Source organism: Myotis nattereri (genome assembly GCF_964212035.1).
Source record: "Myotis nattereri genome assembly, chromosome: 1".
Lineage (NCBI taxonomy): Eukaryota > Metazoa > Chordata > Mammalia > Chiroptera > Vespertilionidae > Myotis > Myotis nattereri.
Genome location: NC_138075.1, coordinates 150,499,607 through 150,515,230, shown reverse-complemented (window position 1 = coordinate 150,515,230; position 15,624 = coordinate 150,499,607). Strand labels below are relative to the sequence as shown.

Sequence of the window (15,624 nt, the reverse complement as noted above, 5' to 3'; positions counted from 1 at the left end):
AGTTGGCCCTTTGTATCTGCAGGTTAAACATCCTCAGAATGAAAATAGTGTTTTCACATTCCCAACTGTGATTCCCAATCTCAAATGAAAAATACTGTTTTTGATTCATGGTTGAATTTGCAGGTGTGAAGGGCTGACTATAGAGTCAAGAGTTACACTTGGATTTAAGAGCAGGGATTGGTGCCTTTAACCCTGGCATTGTTCAAGGGTCAACTGTATAATGTGTAAGGTACTGTGGAAGGCACAGCACCTTAAATACAAATTATTCTGTCATAAAACGGGAATATGCAGTTTAGAGATTATATATTGACTAGAGACCTGGTGCACGAAATTCGTGCACTGGGGGTGGGGGGTGGGGGTGGGCGTTAGAGTCCCCTAGCCTGGCCTGTGCCCTCTCACAGTGCGGGAACCTCGTGATCGAGCGCCCCCAAGAGGTACACCCTGCCCACCCATCCGGGGCTCCTCGATGGATTGCTCCGGCGCCACGCGGAGCCATGGGACCCCGGCCATGCCACACAGAGCCGCAGGACCCACCTCCGCACTGCGCACACAGCGTCAAGCCCCCACTCACCCACACTCCCACGAAACCCCACCATAAGCTTTTATTAATAGGATGTCAGCAGCTGTGAGATACACAGTGTAATCAAACCAGCAGCACAAGGCAAGTGAATAAGGAGTTATAATTCCTATTATGGTATTTTATTTTCTTACACCTCTTTAGCGATGGGCATATTGAGTTCATTAAAGAAAGTTATTATTACATATTAACAAGTGTCCTTTCAACCTCCAAATACTATGATTGTGCTTTAATGATTAGATATAGCTTCTTTGATCATTTTGGTTTTTTTAATGGGTTTATTTAGTTTCAAAGGTCTAAAAGATAAACTGCCTTTCTACAAAGTTATGCTTAGACATTGAAAGTAACAAATTTTGACTTTTCTAATTGATTTTCAAAGGGGATCCTGCAGTACTTAATCAGGGCAGTCTCTAAAGTTCCTAAGCCCATTTTCCATTTTTAGTCAAATTGTGTTTGTTTATCTAGTTGACTGTTCATTTACTGTTTTTTTGGAAAATGATCCTAATAGTTATGCTGGTGTTCTTAGAACACATGTCTGTATAGAAGTGTCTTATAGTATATATCTCCTTTGCTCATGCTCTGTTCTATAACACAGAGATCTAATTCTGATCTCTTCTGATCCAGAGACAAATCATGTTTCCACATCACCCTTTTGTACCAAGAAAAATAATGTCATGCACTTTAGGAGAATGATACCTTTTGGTTTTAGAAATCATCAAATTCTCAAACTATGATTTTATCACTGTTACTTGAAAATCCACTGAAGTATACCAGGCACACGTATGAAAATGAGGCTCTTAACCTCTAATAGTTTATAGTCCTGTATGACAGGGATACGTTATTCTGAGAAATGTGGCATTGTGCAAATCTAGAGTAGAAGGTATAGTCTACTACATACCTAGATTGTATGGCATAGTCTGTGGTTATACTGAATACTGTAGGCAGTTGTAACACAATGATAAGTATTTGTGTATGTAAACAGAAAAAATACAGTGAAAACCACATAGAAGATAGAAGTGTGTGTGTTTGAGTTAGAGGGACAGGGCTGTAGAGGTGGGCACCTTGGAGGAAGAGTAGATGTCAGGAGGAGTGAGGGAAGAAAGAGAAGGGGATGAAAAAGGATCCCTGAGATAAACAGACCCAGAGAGATAAAGCTTGAGATGAAGGGGAGAGGAGGGAAAGGAGAGAGGGATAAGGAGAGAGAAAGGAGAGTTGGACTGTGAGGAAAGAGATAAAGAGTAACTGAGGGAAGAGAAGCAAGTTTGTGCTCAAGAGAAGTGTGTTCAGGAGCGGGCGTGGGTGGGCTCCTGGGTTCCCCTTCTCCCCAGCCAGCCCTCTCCCCTGACAACTGTGGGCCCCAGCCATTGGGTGAGCACAGGGTAAGGACAGCCTGCTGAGCCTCCTTGACTATATAAATCAGGGGTCCTCAAACTTTTTAAATAGGGGGCTAGTTCACTGTCCCTCAGACCGTTGGAGGGCCGGACTATAGTTTAAATAAAAACTATGAACAAATTCCTATGCACACTGCACATATCTTATTTTGAAGTAAAAAAACCAAAACGGGAACAAATACAATATTTGTATTTGCATGTGGCCCGTGGGCTGTAGTTTGAGGACCCCTAATATAAATCAACCAGAGCTAACAGCGAATTCATCATCCTATGTCCAGCCTTTTCTTTAAACGTCACAAACTTTTTGCTTAAAATAGATTATAATCTTTTGGGACCTTTATGGTTGACTGAAGTATCTTTAGGTTGGGTGGTGCATGACTGTACTATTTGGGTTGTTTCTACTTTCTGGCTGAATAATGTTACTATGACTATCCATATACAAGATTTGGTGGGGATATATGTTTTCAGTTCACTTGGGGATATATCTAGGAATGGGGTATATGCCTAGGGGTGGAATTGCTGGGTCATATAATTTTTTGTTTAACATTTTAAAACTGTTTATCAGAGTGGCTGTGCCATTTTACATTTCTACCACCAATGTAGGAAGGTTCCAATTTCTCCACATCCCTGCCAACACTTGTTATTGTCTTTTATATTATGGCCATCCCAATGAGTGGGAAGTGGTATCTTCTGTTTTGATTAGCATTTCCCTGATGATGATGATAATCTTTTCATGTGCTTATCAGCCATTTCTGTATCTTTGGGGAAATGCCAATTCAGAATCTGTTTCTTATATTGAGTTTCAGGAATTATTTATTCTAGATATATGTTCCTTATCAGATATATGACTTGCAGATATTTTCTACCATTTTGTTCATTATTTTTTCACTTTCTTGATGGTGTGCTTTGAAGCACAAAAGTTACTAATCTTGATAAAGACAAAATCATTTTTCTTTTGTTGCTTGTGCTTTTGGTGTCCTAAGAAGTCATTGCCTAATGCAAACTCACAAAGATTTACTGCAATGTTTTCTTCTGAGTTTTGTAGTTTTGGCTCTTATATTTAGGTGCTTGGTCCACTTTGAGGTAATTTTTAAAAAAAATATGTTTTTATTGATTTTATTTTTTAAATATATTTTTTATTGATTTCAGAGAAGAAGGGAGAGAGAGAAACATTAATGATGAGAGAATCATTGATCGGCTGCCTCCTGTACGCCCCACACTGGGGATCGAGCCCAACCTGAGCATGTGCCCTTGACCGGAATTGAACTCGGGACCCTCAGGCCGCAGGCCTACGCTTTATCCACTGTGTCATACCGGCTAAGGCAGCCGTGGGCAAACTACGGCCAGCAGGCCGGATCCGGCCCGTTTGAAATGAATAAAACTATTGGAAAAAAAGACCGTACCCTTTTATGTAATGATGTTTACTTTGAATTTATATTAGTTCACACAAACACTCCATCCATGCTTTTGTTCCGGCCCTCCGGTCCAGTTTAAGAACCCATTGTGGCCCTCGAGTCAAAAAGTTTGCCCACCCCTGGGCTAAGGCTTGAGTTAATTTTTATATAGAGTGAGATAGGTATCCAGCTTCATTTTTTTGCATGTGGATGTCCAGTTGTCCTGGCACCAGTTGTTGAAAAGAGTATTCTTTCCCTATCAAATGGTCTTGGCACCCTTTTGAAAATTAATTGTAAAGTATTTACATAAAGGTAAAGTATTTTTGGATTCTCAGTTCTATTCATCGATCTGTATGCCTCTGCCATTACCACACAATATTGATTGTTGTAGTTTTGTGGTAAGTTTTGAAATCAGGAAATATGACTCCCACTTTTGTTTTTTCCAAGATTATTTTGGCTGTTCTGGATACCTTGCATTTCCCTAGGATTTTGAGGATCAATTTTCATCAATTTTGCAAAAAGGGCATGTGGGATTTTGCTAGGGATTGCCTTGACTCTGTAGATCACTCTGGGGAGTGTTGCCATCATAAGAATAGCATGTTTTCTCATCTGTGAACATGGGATCTCTCCCATCCGTGAACACCAGCTTTCTGTTCACCAGACCACTATTTTATGTCAGTGGTTCTCAAACATTTTAATCTCAGGACCTCTTTACACTTTTAAACATTGAATATACCTATCTCTAAAAATCAAGGTTAAGACATTTTAAAAATACCTTTTTTCTTTAATAATAATAAGCCCATTACATATAAATAACATTGCGTATGAAAAGATAGCAATCTTTTCCAAAACAAAAAGTAATTTAACGGGGAGAGCGTCATTGTTGTATATTTTTGTCTATCTCCTTAATGTCTGATTTAATAGAATCTCAGCTGGATTCTCATCTGCTTCTGCACTTGATCTGTTATGAGGCAAATGAAAATCATTTAGACTTCGTGGGCCCACAGAAAGGGTCTCTGGGAACCCTGAAAGAGCCCAGGCCACACTTTGAGACCCCCTGTCATAGAGAACCAGACTGAATAGTGCAGTTTCACAAGAAAATGGCGTGATGACTGAATGGCAGTTATCTGTATTGATGAACAGCTGGGAAGGGACTTGAATGCTTTCCTGCTGGGTCAGTACTTGCTCTTCTCTAGTAAAGACACTGCTAGACCTAAAGGGTTAGAGGGTTGCTTGGTAAACATGGAATCAGCAAGCTGGGTGAGTTTTATTAAGTACTAGTGGCCCAGTGCACAAAATTCGTGCATGGGGGGAGAGGGGGGTCCCTCAGCCCAGCCTGCACCCTCTCCAGTCGGGGACACCTTGGGGGATGTCTGACTGCTTTAAACCGGCAGTCGGACATCCTCTTGCAATCTGGGACCGCTGGTTCCTAACCGCTCACCTGCCTACCTGCCTGATTGCCCCTAACTGCCCTCCCCTGCCGGCCTGATCTCGCCTCTAACCCCTCTGCCTGCCGGCCTGATTGCCTCTAACCTCTCTGCCTGCCTGCCTGCCTGATTGTCCCTAACTGCCCTCCCCTGCCAGCCTGATCTTGCTCCTAACTGCCCTCCCCTGCCGGCCTGATCTCTCCCCAAACAGCCCTCCCCTGGCGGCCTGATCGCCCCTAACTGCCTCTGCCTGCCTGATCTTGCCCCCAACTGCCCTCCCCTGCCGGCCTTATCGCCCCTAACTGCCTTTGCCTCAGCCCCCACCACCATGACTTTGTCTGAAAGGAAGTCGGACATCCAGAAGATGGCCGGTCGACCCGGTCTAATTAGCATATTACCCTTTTATCAGGATAGATAGATTATGTAAGATAGGATTGCTTAAATGGGGGGGGAGGGGGAGCCTTTTTCAGCAGGAGGAGATGCTTTTGGCAGACAAAAATACATAATCCCTGTATCTGGACTGATAGCCAGCCATATGCGCTATACTGCCAAACTGGTCATTAAAAAATTGAACCGCTGTCTTACACCTTAAACCAAACAGCTGTTGCCCTTAAAACCCCTTCTCACCCCCACATTAGGTTCTGCCTTCACAGTTCACCCAGATTAGGTTCTGATTGGTCAGTTTCTATGCCAGTCACCGTCAAAAGCTCCGCCTCCTAGGCTGTCATTGGCTCCTCGCAGTTTACCCAGATTTGGTTCTGATTGGTCAGTTTCTATGCCAGTCAGCGTCTCCGGGCCTGATCAGAGAGGCGGGGCTGATCAGCAGTTGCCCCAGGCTGCTGGCGAGTGGGCTGAACTGTTGACCTCTCAGAGAGAGAGGCGCAGCTGCTGGTGAGGCCCTGAAAGAGAGAGAGGCAAGGGCTGATCCCCAGCTGCCACGGAGGCTGTGGATGAGACCCTGCTTCTCTCCCGGGGCCTTGCCAGCAGCCGGGGCAGCTGCTAATCAGCCCCCCCCCCCCCTTTCTCTCCAGGGGGTCAGCAGTTCAGCCTGCTTGCCAGTCCCCGCCCACCCGAGCCTGTTGCGCACGCAGCCTGGCATTTGGTTGCCCCTTCGGTCGTTGTGGACGTTACGGACCCTGGCTCTTTTTATATATATATATATGATTATAAAAATAAGTTATTTAAAAAATTGATACTGCAGGTATGAAACTAAGTAAAACTATTTTTTTTAAATATATATTTTATTGATTTTTTTACAGAGAGGAAGGGAGAGGGATACAGAGTTAGAAACATTGATGAGAGAGAAACATCGATCAGCTGCCTCCTGCACACCCCCCACTGGGGATGTGCCTGCAACCAAGGTACATGCCCTTGACTGGAATTGAACCTGGGACCCTTCAGTCCTCAGGCCGACGCTCTATCCACTGAGCCAAACCGGTTAGGGCATAAAACTATTTTTGAGGTTTCATACACATTGTTAGTCATCTGGTGTATTTTCTTCTAGTTTCATTTGCTTTGCTTTTATTTCTACTTATTTAAAATTTACTTATTGATTTTTGGTTAATCCATGTAGGACTCAAACCACAATTCCCTTGGTTCCTGGGTCAAAAACTCAACCACTGAGTTACACTGGCCCAGTTCCCATTGATTCCCCCCCCCCCCCCCCCTCCCCGCAGAGAGGAAGGGAGAGGGAGAAGAGAGGTAGAAACATCAATGATGAGAGAGAATCATTGATCGGCTGTCTCCTGCATGCCCCCCCACTGGGACTAAACCTGCAACCCAGGCATGTTCCGTAACTGGGAATTGAACCAGAACCTCCTGGTTCATAGGTCCATGCTCAACCACTGAGCTACATGGCCATGCTCCCATTGATTTTTTGGGGGGTGGGGGGGGAGAAACATTAGGTGTTTGAGGACCAACACTAACCACTGAGCTCACCGACTAGGGCTTCTTTGACTATTTTAAATTATATATATAAAAGGTTAATATGCTAAGTGTCTGTCTGGGTAATGATGTCACATAGCATTGTCCGGCTTCCTCTCCCTAGCGACGACTAGCCTCCTTGCAGTTTCTATAGCCTAGGACAGCCATGGGCAAACTACGGCCCGCGGGCCCGATCCAGCCCGTTTGAAATGAATAAAACTATTGAAAAAAAAGACCATACCCTTTTATGTAATGATGTTTACTTTGAATTTATATTAGTTCACACAAACACTCCATCCATGCTTTTGTTCCAGCCCTCCAGTCCAGCTTAAGAACCCATTGTGGCCCTCGAATCAAAAAGTTTGCCCACCCCTGGCATAGGAACATGACTTGCTTTATAGCCAGGTGCAAACATTTCACACTTTAACCAAATGTCTATGAAGTGTTTTCCCGTCCTCATCTCATTTGATCCTCACAGAAGTCCTGGAGTAGGTAGGTAGGAGACTTGGTGGAATCCTATTTTCATTAGCCGGAAAATGGAGATTTAGAAAGTTTACAAACTTGATCCTACTGAAAAGAAGTAAGAAATGGTGGACCTTGAATATAGCCAAACACAGCTGCAGTTAAATATTTCACCCTTTGTTCTCCCTGTGTGATCTATAATAACAATCTGCTTCGTGTTGATATTTATTGCTGTGTTGCTTACAATTACCTGAAAGAGAAGTTGGGGTGCTTCACTGGGCTGGAAAAAGTTTAGCTAGATCAGAAAGCAGGTCTAAGTAAGCAAGTTTATTCTATATCTATAAAAGGCTAAGTTGACTCACGCATGCGCAATACATATAAAGCTCTTGCTGGCGCCAATCACACTTGTGTGTTTCCATCTGTCATTGTCAATTGTGAATTTGGTTGACACTTCTATTATAGAGAGAGGTCGAATAGTGATATTAAAATACTTCTAATTAATTTCTTTTCCATTGACTGCTAGAGAGAGTAGAAGGGAGGGAGGAGAAGGAGTGAGAGAGAAACACTGATGTAAGAGAGACACATTGATAGGTTGCCTCCTGCATGCGTCCCTACTGGGACTGGGAAACCTGCAACTGAGGTACATGCCCTTGACTGGGAATCAAACCCCTGACCCTTTGGTCCTCTGTCCAAAGCTCTAACCATTAAACCAAACCTGCTCATGCCAGCTAATACCTTTTAGTTTTGTTTTTGTTTACCCTCACCCAAGATTATTATTTTCCACGAGTAGCCCGGTGCACGAAATTCATGCACATTAAAAGGGAATGAGAGGCCGAAACCGGTTTGGCTCAGTGGATAGAGCGTCAGCCTGCGGACTGAAGGGTCCCAGGTTCGGTTCCGGTCAGGGGCATGTGCCTTGGTTGCGGGCACATCCCCAGTGGGAGATGTGTAGGAGGCAGCTGATCGGTGTTTCTCTCTCATCGATGTTTCTAGCTCTCTATCTCTCTCCCTTCCTCTCTGTAAAAAATCAATAAAAATATATTAAAAAAAAAAAAAGGAATTAGAGAAAATATTTTAATATTGCTATTTGCCCTTTATAATAGAAGTATGAGAGATGAAAGGAAATTAGTAAAATGTATATGAAAATAATGTATAAATTTATTAAGTAAACAGTAAAAAGGATATAACAACAGCGGCATGATATAAAAATAGCAAAAACATGATATGAAAACAACAAAAACATGATATAAAAACAATAAAAACATGATGTAAAATCAACAGTGATGCAAACAATGACTGATAAAGTGATTAAACTTTTTCTAATATCTCCCTGTACGCCACATTAAGAGTGAAAACACTTTCAGAGTGCTTGACTAATTTCCCGTGTGATGAAGTATTTAGAACTTTAACTTTAATGTCACATGCTCTTCAAACTCAAGAGAAAGCAACATATAACTGACCATGTGCGAAAACGGGTTCAGGTAGGAATATGCCTACTCTGTCTTGAGTTTGTCCTTGTGATTTATTAATAGTCATCAAAAATGCTGGCATCACGGGAAACTGTCGTTGAATCAATTTAAATGGGAGGCCAGTGTCAGATGGGGACAAATCAGTTCTTGGAATCAGAACAACCTCTCCCTCTGCAGATCCTGTTAATACTTCAGCTTCAATAATGTTAGGTCGTAATCTTTTGATAATAAATCTGGTACCATTACAAAGACCCCATTTACTATTGAGATTTCTCAATAGCATGATGATTGCACCCACTTTCAATTTTAATTTATGACATGGCATTCCCGAAGGAGTAATACTATTAAAAAATTCGATGGCAAAATTTTCCTTTTCAGCATCATCTGTTGAATCAATGGAATCATTACTCAAATATATGTGAAAATCTCCATCGAGTATATCCAAAATTTCTTGATTTACTTTTTGAACGTGTTCATTTTTTGGACAAAGAATTGCATGTTTAGATATATTTTTAATATTATCTATAGATATAGTATTTCCAAAGGTAGCTTCAATAATAGATCCATTACAAATCATTTCACAGGGGATTTCAGTAATATCCATTCCTAAATGAAAACTGCTATCAAGTTTGCCATCTCCAAGTTTTTTTTGTTTTGTTTTGTTTTGTTTTTAAATATATTTTATTGATTTTTTTTTACAGAGAGGAAGGGAGAGAGAGAGTTAGAAACATTGATGAGAGAGAAACATCGATCAGCCACCTCCTGAACATCTCCCACTGGGGATGTGCCCGCAACCCAGGTACACGCCCTTGACTGGAATCGAACCTGGGACCTTTCAGTCTGCAGGCCAATGCTCTATCCACTGAGCCAAACCGGTTTCGACAGCCATCTCCAAGTTTTACCATTCACTATAAGCAGAATCCTCTGATCTCATATTTGTTGTAAGAGACAACTTTCTGAAACATCCCCAAACACTACAGTACTTTAAACTTGTTTGTTCTATGGCCAATCACATAGCATGTGTTACAATACTGAGACATTGTCGAAAATCCCCTCCAAAAAGGACAACTTTCCCACCAAATACAACATTCAAATCCATAATTTCTCTTAGTAATCTGCCTATGACGTTTATAGCATCCCTGGATGCCATGGCGCATTCATCAATAATGAGAAGTTGGGCCTTTTTAATCGTTTTAGCAACTTCATTGTTTATATAGAGTCTAGAAATTCAAGTTTCATTTAATGGAATTGGTCATTTATATTGGGAATGAAAGGTGCTTCCACTGAGAAGTAAATTTGCAGCAATTCCTGTAGATGCTGTGGGTAAAACAGTACCACCACGACCTCTAATATAATGTATTAAAACTTTATAAATATATCCCTCCATGCTCTGAGGGCCGTTTCCTGCCTCAGACCTCACCGTTACCGGAAACAGCTCAGGGAGGGCGCAGCTGTTGCTAAGAGGACCTAGGACTCAGTGCATCCACGTTCCAAGGGCAGGTTCCTGCCTGAAACCTCGCCCTCGCGGGAAACAGCTCGGGGAAGGTGCAGCTGTTTCCAAGATGACACCTGCAGGACTGACTTCCTTCCGGTTGGTCAAGCCTTGGTTGTGATGCGTTATACCTAGGGTTTTTATATAAATAGATTGATTTTTAGAGAGAGTTGAAGGGTGGGGGAAAGACACAGAGAAACGAAGTGAGAGAGAGACTGACTGGTTGCCTCCTGCATGTGCCCTGACAGGCTGGGGATGAGCTTGCAACTAACTAAAAGAAACTATGACTCTTCAGTCCATGGGCCAATGCTCTAACCATTCAGCAAAGCAGTTAGGGCCAGGTAAGACCTTTTAAAATAGCCACAACACCTTGATTACACTCAATAAAATTAATAGTCATTCCATAATATCCTTTATTACCTAGGCAACATTCAATGTTTCCAGTCAAAGATGTCATTTTAAACTTAATTGATTTGATTTTGGATGCAGATACAGTTCTCACATAAGGTTATTTTGATTAAAGCTTTTGTATTTTGTAGTAATACAACTTTCCCATTTTTTCATGTTTTACATTTGCTCTTGAAATGAGGTCATCTGTCTTGGTAGCATACCCCACATTTTGGATTTAGCTAATCTCTTTCTGTAGGTATTATTTAACAGTAGAAGCCTGGTGCATGAAATTCGTGCATGGGTGAGATCCCTAGGCTTGGTGGGCGATCAGGGCCGATAAGGTTCCCTGCCTCCTCACCCCCTCCTCTGCCTGTGTCCACTGCCACCCACTCCCGGTTCCCCATCCCATCCTGGGGCCCAGCCCCGATTGGGTGATTGGGGGCTGTTGGCCAGGGGGAGGGGCTGACCGCCACCTCGGCAGGCGGGTGATGGGCTGATCAGGGCCTGCTGGACGGGGAGGGACTGGGAGGGACTGGGAGGTTGGCTGCCGGCCCCAAGGAAGGAACTGGCCATCAGCCCCCCTGGGAAAGGGGCTGCATATGCTGCCACCCACCCCCAGTTCCCCATCCCAGCCCGGGGGCCTGGAGGGGGGAGGGACCAGAAGGTTGGCCTGCAGGCTCCAAGGGCAATTGGGGCCTGTGGGCTGTGGGCAGCTCCTGCGTTGAGCATCTGCCCCCTGGTGGTCAGTGCGCGTAATAGTGACCAGTTCTGTCTCAATGGTCACTTAGGCTTTTATGTATATAGATGTGTTGTCCCAGAATTTCCTTTACATTGGGAGTCAGTTATTTGATTAAATAAGGCTTTTTCCCCCCAAGAATACTTGATAGGTGGTGCTCTTTCACAACATCAAGAAGAATGTAATACTTTGACTTTTAGCTATAAGATTGAAAAGTAGCTTCGGTCAATGTCTATCTGATCAACCATTATAAAGTTTTCTGTCAGCTCCTCACTTAGTTTTAGCAGATGTCATTGATTGCTGCCTTGTTAATTTCATTAGATGTTGCAGTGCTTTGATTTTCTAATTCTGTCATTCACGCTCCTCTTATTAATTGTGGTTCCTGTATAGGAAACAACTTACCCTGATGAGCTATTTGGTTATGCTAAAATAGTTGTCCAGGAAAGGCAGACTAATCATTGTTTCCCTTTTGTAATCTTCAGAAAAATGAGTTGGTGTCATAACAGCCTCCAAAGGTGACCAATGTGATGGTAGTGCTTTGAACCATATGAGTTTTTATAACTTTGTATCCATTGATTCTTTCTGACCCTCACATTGTCTATCTGGAGTTCCCCTTTCTTTATTGTTGGTCCTGTGACATGTCCACAGGAGTCTTTGGTAGCTTCCTTGCTTTCATGGTAAGGTGTTCCACGTGTTCCATGTGTCCATCTCAAATTGAGCAACATTCTGTAAAAAATCCAGAATTCTTGTAAAGTGTAAAGTGTAGATGAAAGGTGAGGGAAGACTGAGGAACTGTCACAATTTGGAGGAGACCAAAGAGAAGTGACAGTATGCAGTATGGGAGCTTAAATTGGATCCTGGAGTACAAAGATGATATTAGTGGAAAAACTGGTGAAAGACAAAGAAAATCTATCGCTTAATTTAAAAAGTTACATATCCTGTTTTAAGAAAACGGATGATATGTATTTTACTAGCTTATTTGATTTTAAGTTTGTATCTCTTATGCTGAAAATCTGAGTACTTAAAAATGAATGTAATTTGTACTTTATCCTATGATAGTGTGAATATACAAAATAAAATAGTTTCAAAATAATACCAACGTTTACCCCAAAGAACAGGCCTGGTGAACTTTTTAAGATTTCTTGGTGAATTTTTAGGCGCTTGTGTGCAAATTTTTATTGAGTTGTAATTCACATGCAACCGAGTTCACCCTTTTTAAGTATGCAATTCAGTGGGTTTTACTACATTCACAAAGTTGTGCCTCAGTCACCACTTACTTAATTCCTGTTTGATTACTTTATTATTTAAAAGAAATGGGAAAACAGTAATTTTCATTCAATAAATATCTGATCCTTATACTGTTTTGTTGCAGAAAGTAGAGTCTATGATTTTAGAATGATGATAGCAATTCTATCAACCAAATAATCAGTTTTCAAACAGTTTCATTAATTGTAGCAATTTCCTTGAACTGTAGAAATTCTGAAACTGTGGAATTGTCATTTCAGAAGACTTCTTTTCTTGGCCTAAATGATCTGCCATTTTAGCATGACTGCAACATAGGGATACTTAAGTGATGTGCAACTGTCTGAACTCATAGCCAAACCTAGTTTCCACTGAAAATCTAGAAGCTGGCCTTATCATCCTGCAGTGGCTTGCTAGATCTCTCTATGGCTAGTGTCCAGGGCTCCCATTCCCAACTTAGGTAGATGCTTCCTGGACCACCCTGCAGACACTCTCTTAAAATCACTTAGAATAATTCTCTGAAGTTACACCACTAACTTAATATATAAAGTTTGAGATTGATTTACATTTTTAAGGATTGCTTTGAGTGTTTAAAGAGACCTTAATAAATATTTAATTATGAAACATTCCTGGTATATGTGAAAAGAATTATTTAGAAACAGAGCTAAGAGAACTATATTCTTCCAAGTATTTAATAAGATTGGTAAAGCTTTTTCAATGTAGCTTTGACATTGAGATGGGAAATGTACTGGTAGGATAGAGTCCACCAAACAGGAGGATTCCATCAGATGGGAAGAGGGCTTAATTTAATCTCTGCTTTTTCTTCTAAAGAGCGATGAAATCAAATCAGGGAAATGACATTAAAGGTGTGTTGAGGCTGCCTCTGAACAGTCAAGTTTCTAAGCTGGGTTTTAGGCCAGAAAGTACTTTACTTTGGTGGTAAGTTTTTCCTCTTGTGTATTTTTCTTTGTAACCCAGAGGCCTGCTTTTTGGCCATGCCAAGAAGCAATAGTTTATAGTTTTAAGTCTCAAAATAATTTTGGTCTCTTGAACAAGTAATGACAAAGTTGTTACTTACTTACTGGAAGGATCATCAGTAATTAACATCATCATCATCATACTTTTTTTATTGTTGTTAATCCTTACCCAAGTATATTTTTCCATTGATTTTTAGGGAGAGTGGAAGAGAGAGGGAAAGACAGAAAGAACCATTGATGTGAGAGAAACATATCATTTGGTTGCCTCCTGCATGAGCCCCGACCAGGGCCCGGGCCAGGGAGGATCCTGCAACCAAGATACATGCCCTTGACCAGAATTGAACCTGGGACCTTTGGTTTGGTCCGCAGGCCAGCGCTCTATCCTCTGAGCAAACTGGCTAGGGCATCATCATCATACTTTAACTCTTATTCTAGATTCAGACACTTGATAATAAAGTCTAATTTTAATGCTTTATATCTGTTGTACTGTTTGCAAGAGGGGACTATTAATAACCTTTTCTGTTGGCAGACTTAGTAGTTGTAGGACTCTCTTGAAAACCCGTATGCATGTAGGTAAGTAATTAAGAGCCATAGTGGTGTGATGTGAACCTTCCTTGTTTATGGACAGGATACACGGGTCAGATCAGGATCACTATTTCTGTTGAACTGATATTCTGGCCTGGTTACCTTTGTAACCTTGTATTAAAGAACATTCAAACATACCAAAGTAGACAGGACCATATAATGATCCCTATACCCTTCTCCAGGAGGAGAAATGGTGAAGTCCCACATCTCTGCCCTATGTACTACTATGAGGAAAATTCTAGACATTGTGTTATTTTCCCTATAAATATTTCAACATGCAGGTCAAAAAGCCAGGGTCTCTTATTAAACATAATCATAATATCATTGTAACATCTAAGAAAATACAGTAATTCTTTAATGCCATCAGATATTCTATCAGTATTATTTCCCTGATTGTTGTTTTAATCAAAGCCAAAATTTGGTCATTGTGTGTCTTGTGTTGTCTTTCATGTGAAAAAAGCCAGGCTGCTTGTCTAGTAATTGCCCACTTCGCAGAACTCTGCTTGTGTTTACTGTAAGTTTGTAACAAGTTCATATCCTGGCTTCTGTTGTTTGTTTGGCAAGACTACTTCCTGTCTGGTGTGTTGCTGTTTCCATCAGCAGGACATGATTTCTGACTGCCTGAAAAAATATAGGATATCCTATATAATAAAGGGTAATATGCAAATTAACTGTCACTCTGACACAAAGATGGCGGTGCCCAGTCTCCTCAGGCCCACCGGGAGTCCCCAGTCCTTTCAGCCTGCACTGATTACTATGGCAAGTTGACTGAGAAGGTTTTCAGCAAGTGTGAGAAGTGTGAGAAGCAAGCTTTGGCGGGATCGAGGGAGAGCCGGCAGGCTCAGGGCTGCTGCCACCCAAGGAGGCCCTCGGAGTTCAGTTCTGAAACCACAGGGACCCGCTCCGGCGCAGGCTGGGGAGGCAGCTGCTGCCGCCGCTCAGCGCTAGGTCCCTGGTTAAGGAAGCGGGTCCAAGTCGCAGCCACAAGGCCTGGCGGGGCTGTCTCACCCTGGACCATTGTGGCTGAGCCCTGGCGGGGGCGTCGAGCACTCTCTGCCATCGGGCCGCCTGCGGACACTGGTGGAGTGGGCGTGGATTGAACATTTTAATGAAAATGGGACGCCTGCACCCCGCCCCACTGTGCCCCTGTCCCCAGTGAGGAGAGGGCAGCGGGATCGGGGGTGCAGCCTTGAGATCCCGTTAGGAGGCACCGGGGCTCAGGAGGGGCTGGGAGCAACCTGCAGGCGCGCTTCTAGGAAGAGGTGCTAAACCGCCAGGACGCCGAGGGCCAGCTGCTGGAGGGTGCAGGCTGGGCTGAATTTCGTGCACTGGGCCATTAGTGTGTGTGTATGTGTGTGTATATATATGTGTGTGTATATGTATATATGTATATAAATATATATATATATCTTCTAGTTTCCCCTTCCCCCCCTTTGTTTATCATATACTGTATCATGTTCAGCCAAACATTTTTTTTGAGAGTCTTGAAAGTGTAGAAGTTAATAATGATAAAAAGCATCTACAGTACTACCTTCTGTGACTTATCAGTCTGCATACCA

General features: G+C 42.3%; 1 protein-coding gene and 1 pseudogene across 4 annotated transcripts in view; one reads left to right on the top strand and one right to left on the bottom strand.

The window, feature by feature from the left end:
- Positions 1 to 15,624, top strand: part of LARP4B (La ribonucleoprotein 4B) — a 101,743-nt gene that overhangs the window by 24,587 nt on the left and 61,532 nt on the right. The window lies entirely within an intron of this gene.
- LOC308531640 (COMM domain-containing protein 6-like) lies at positions 12,694 to 12,856 on the bottom strand (annotated as a pseudogene). The gene has a single exon. The product of its transcript is annotated as a COMM domain-containing protein 6-like (transcript).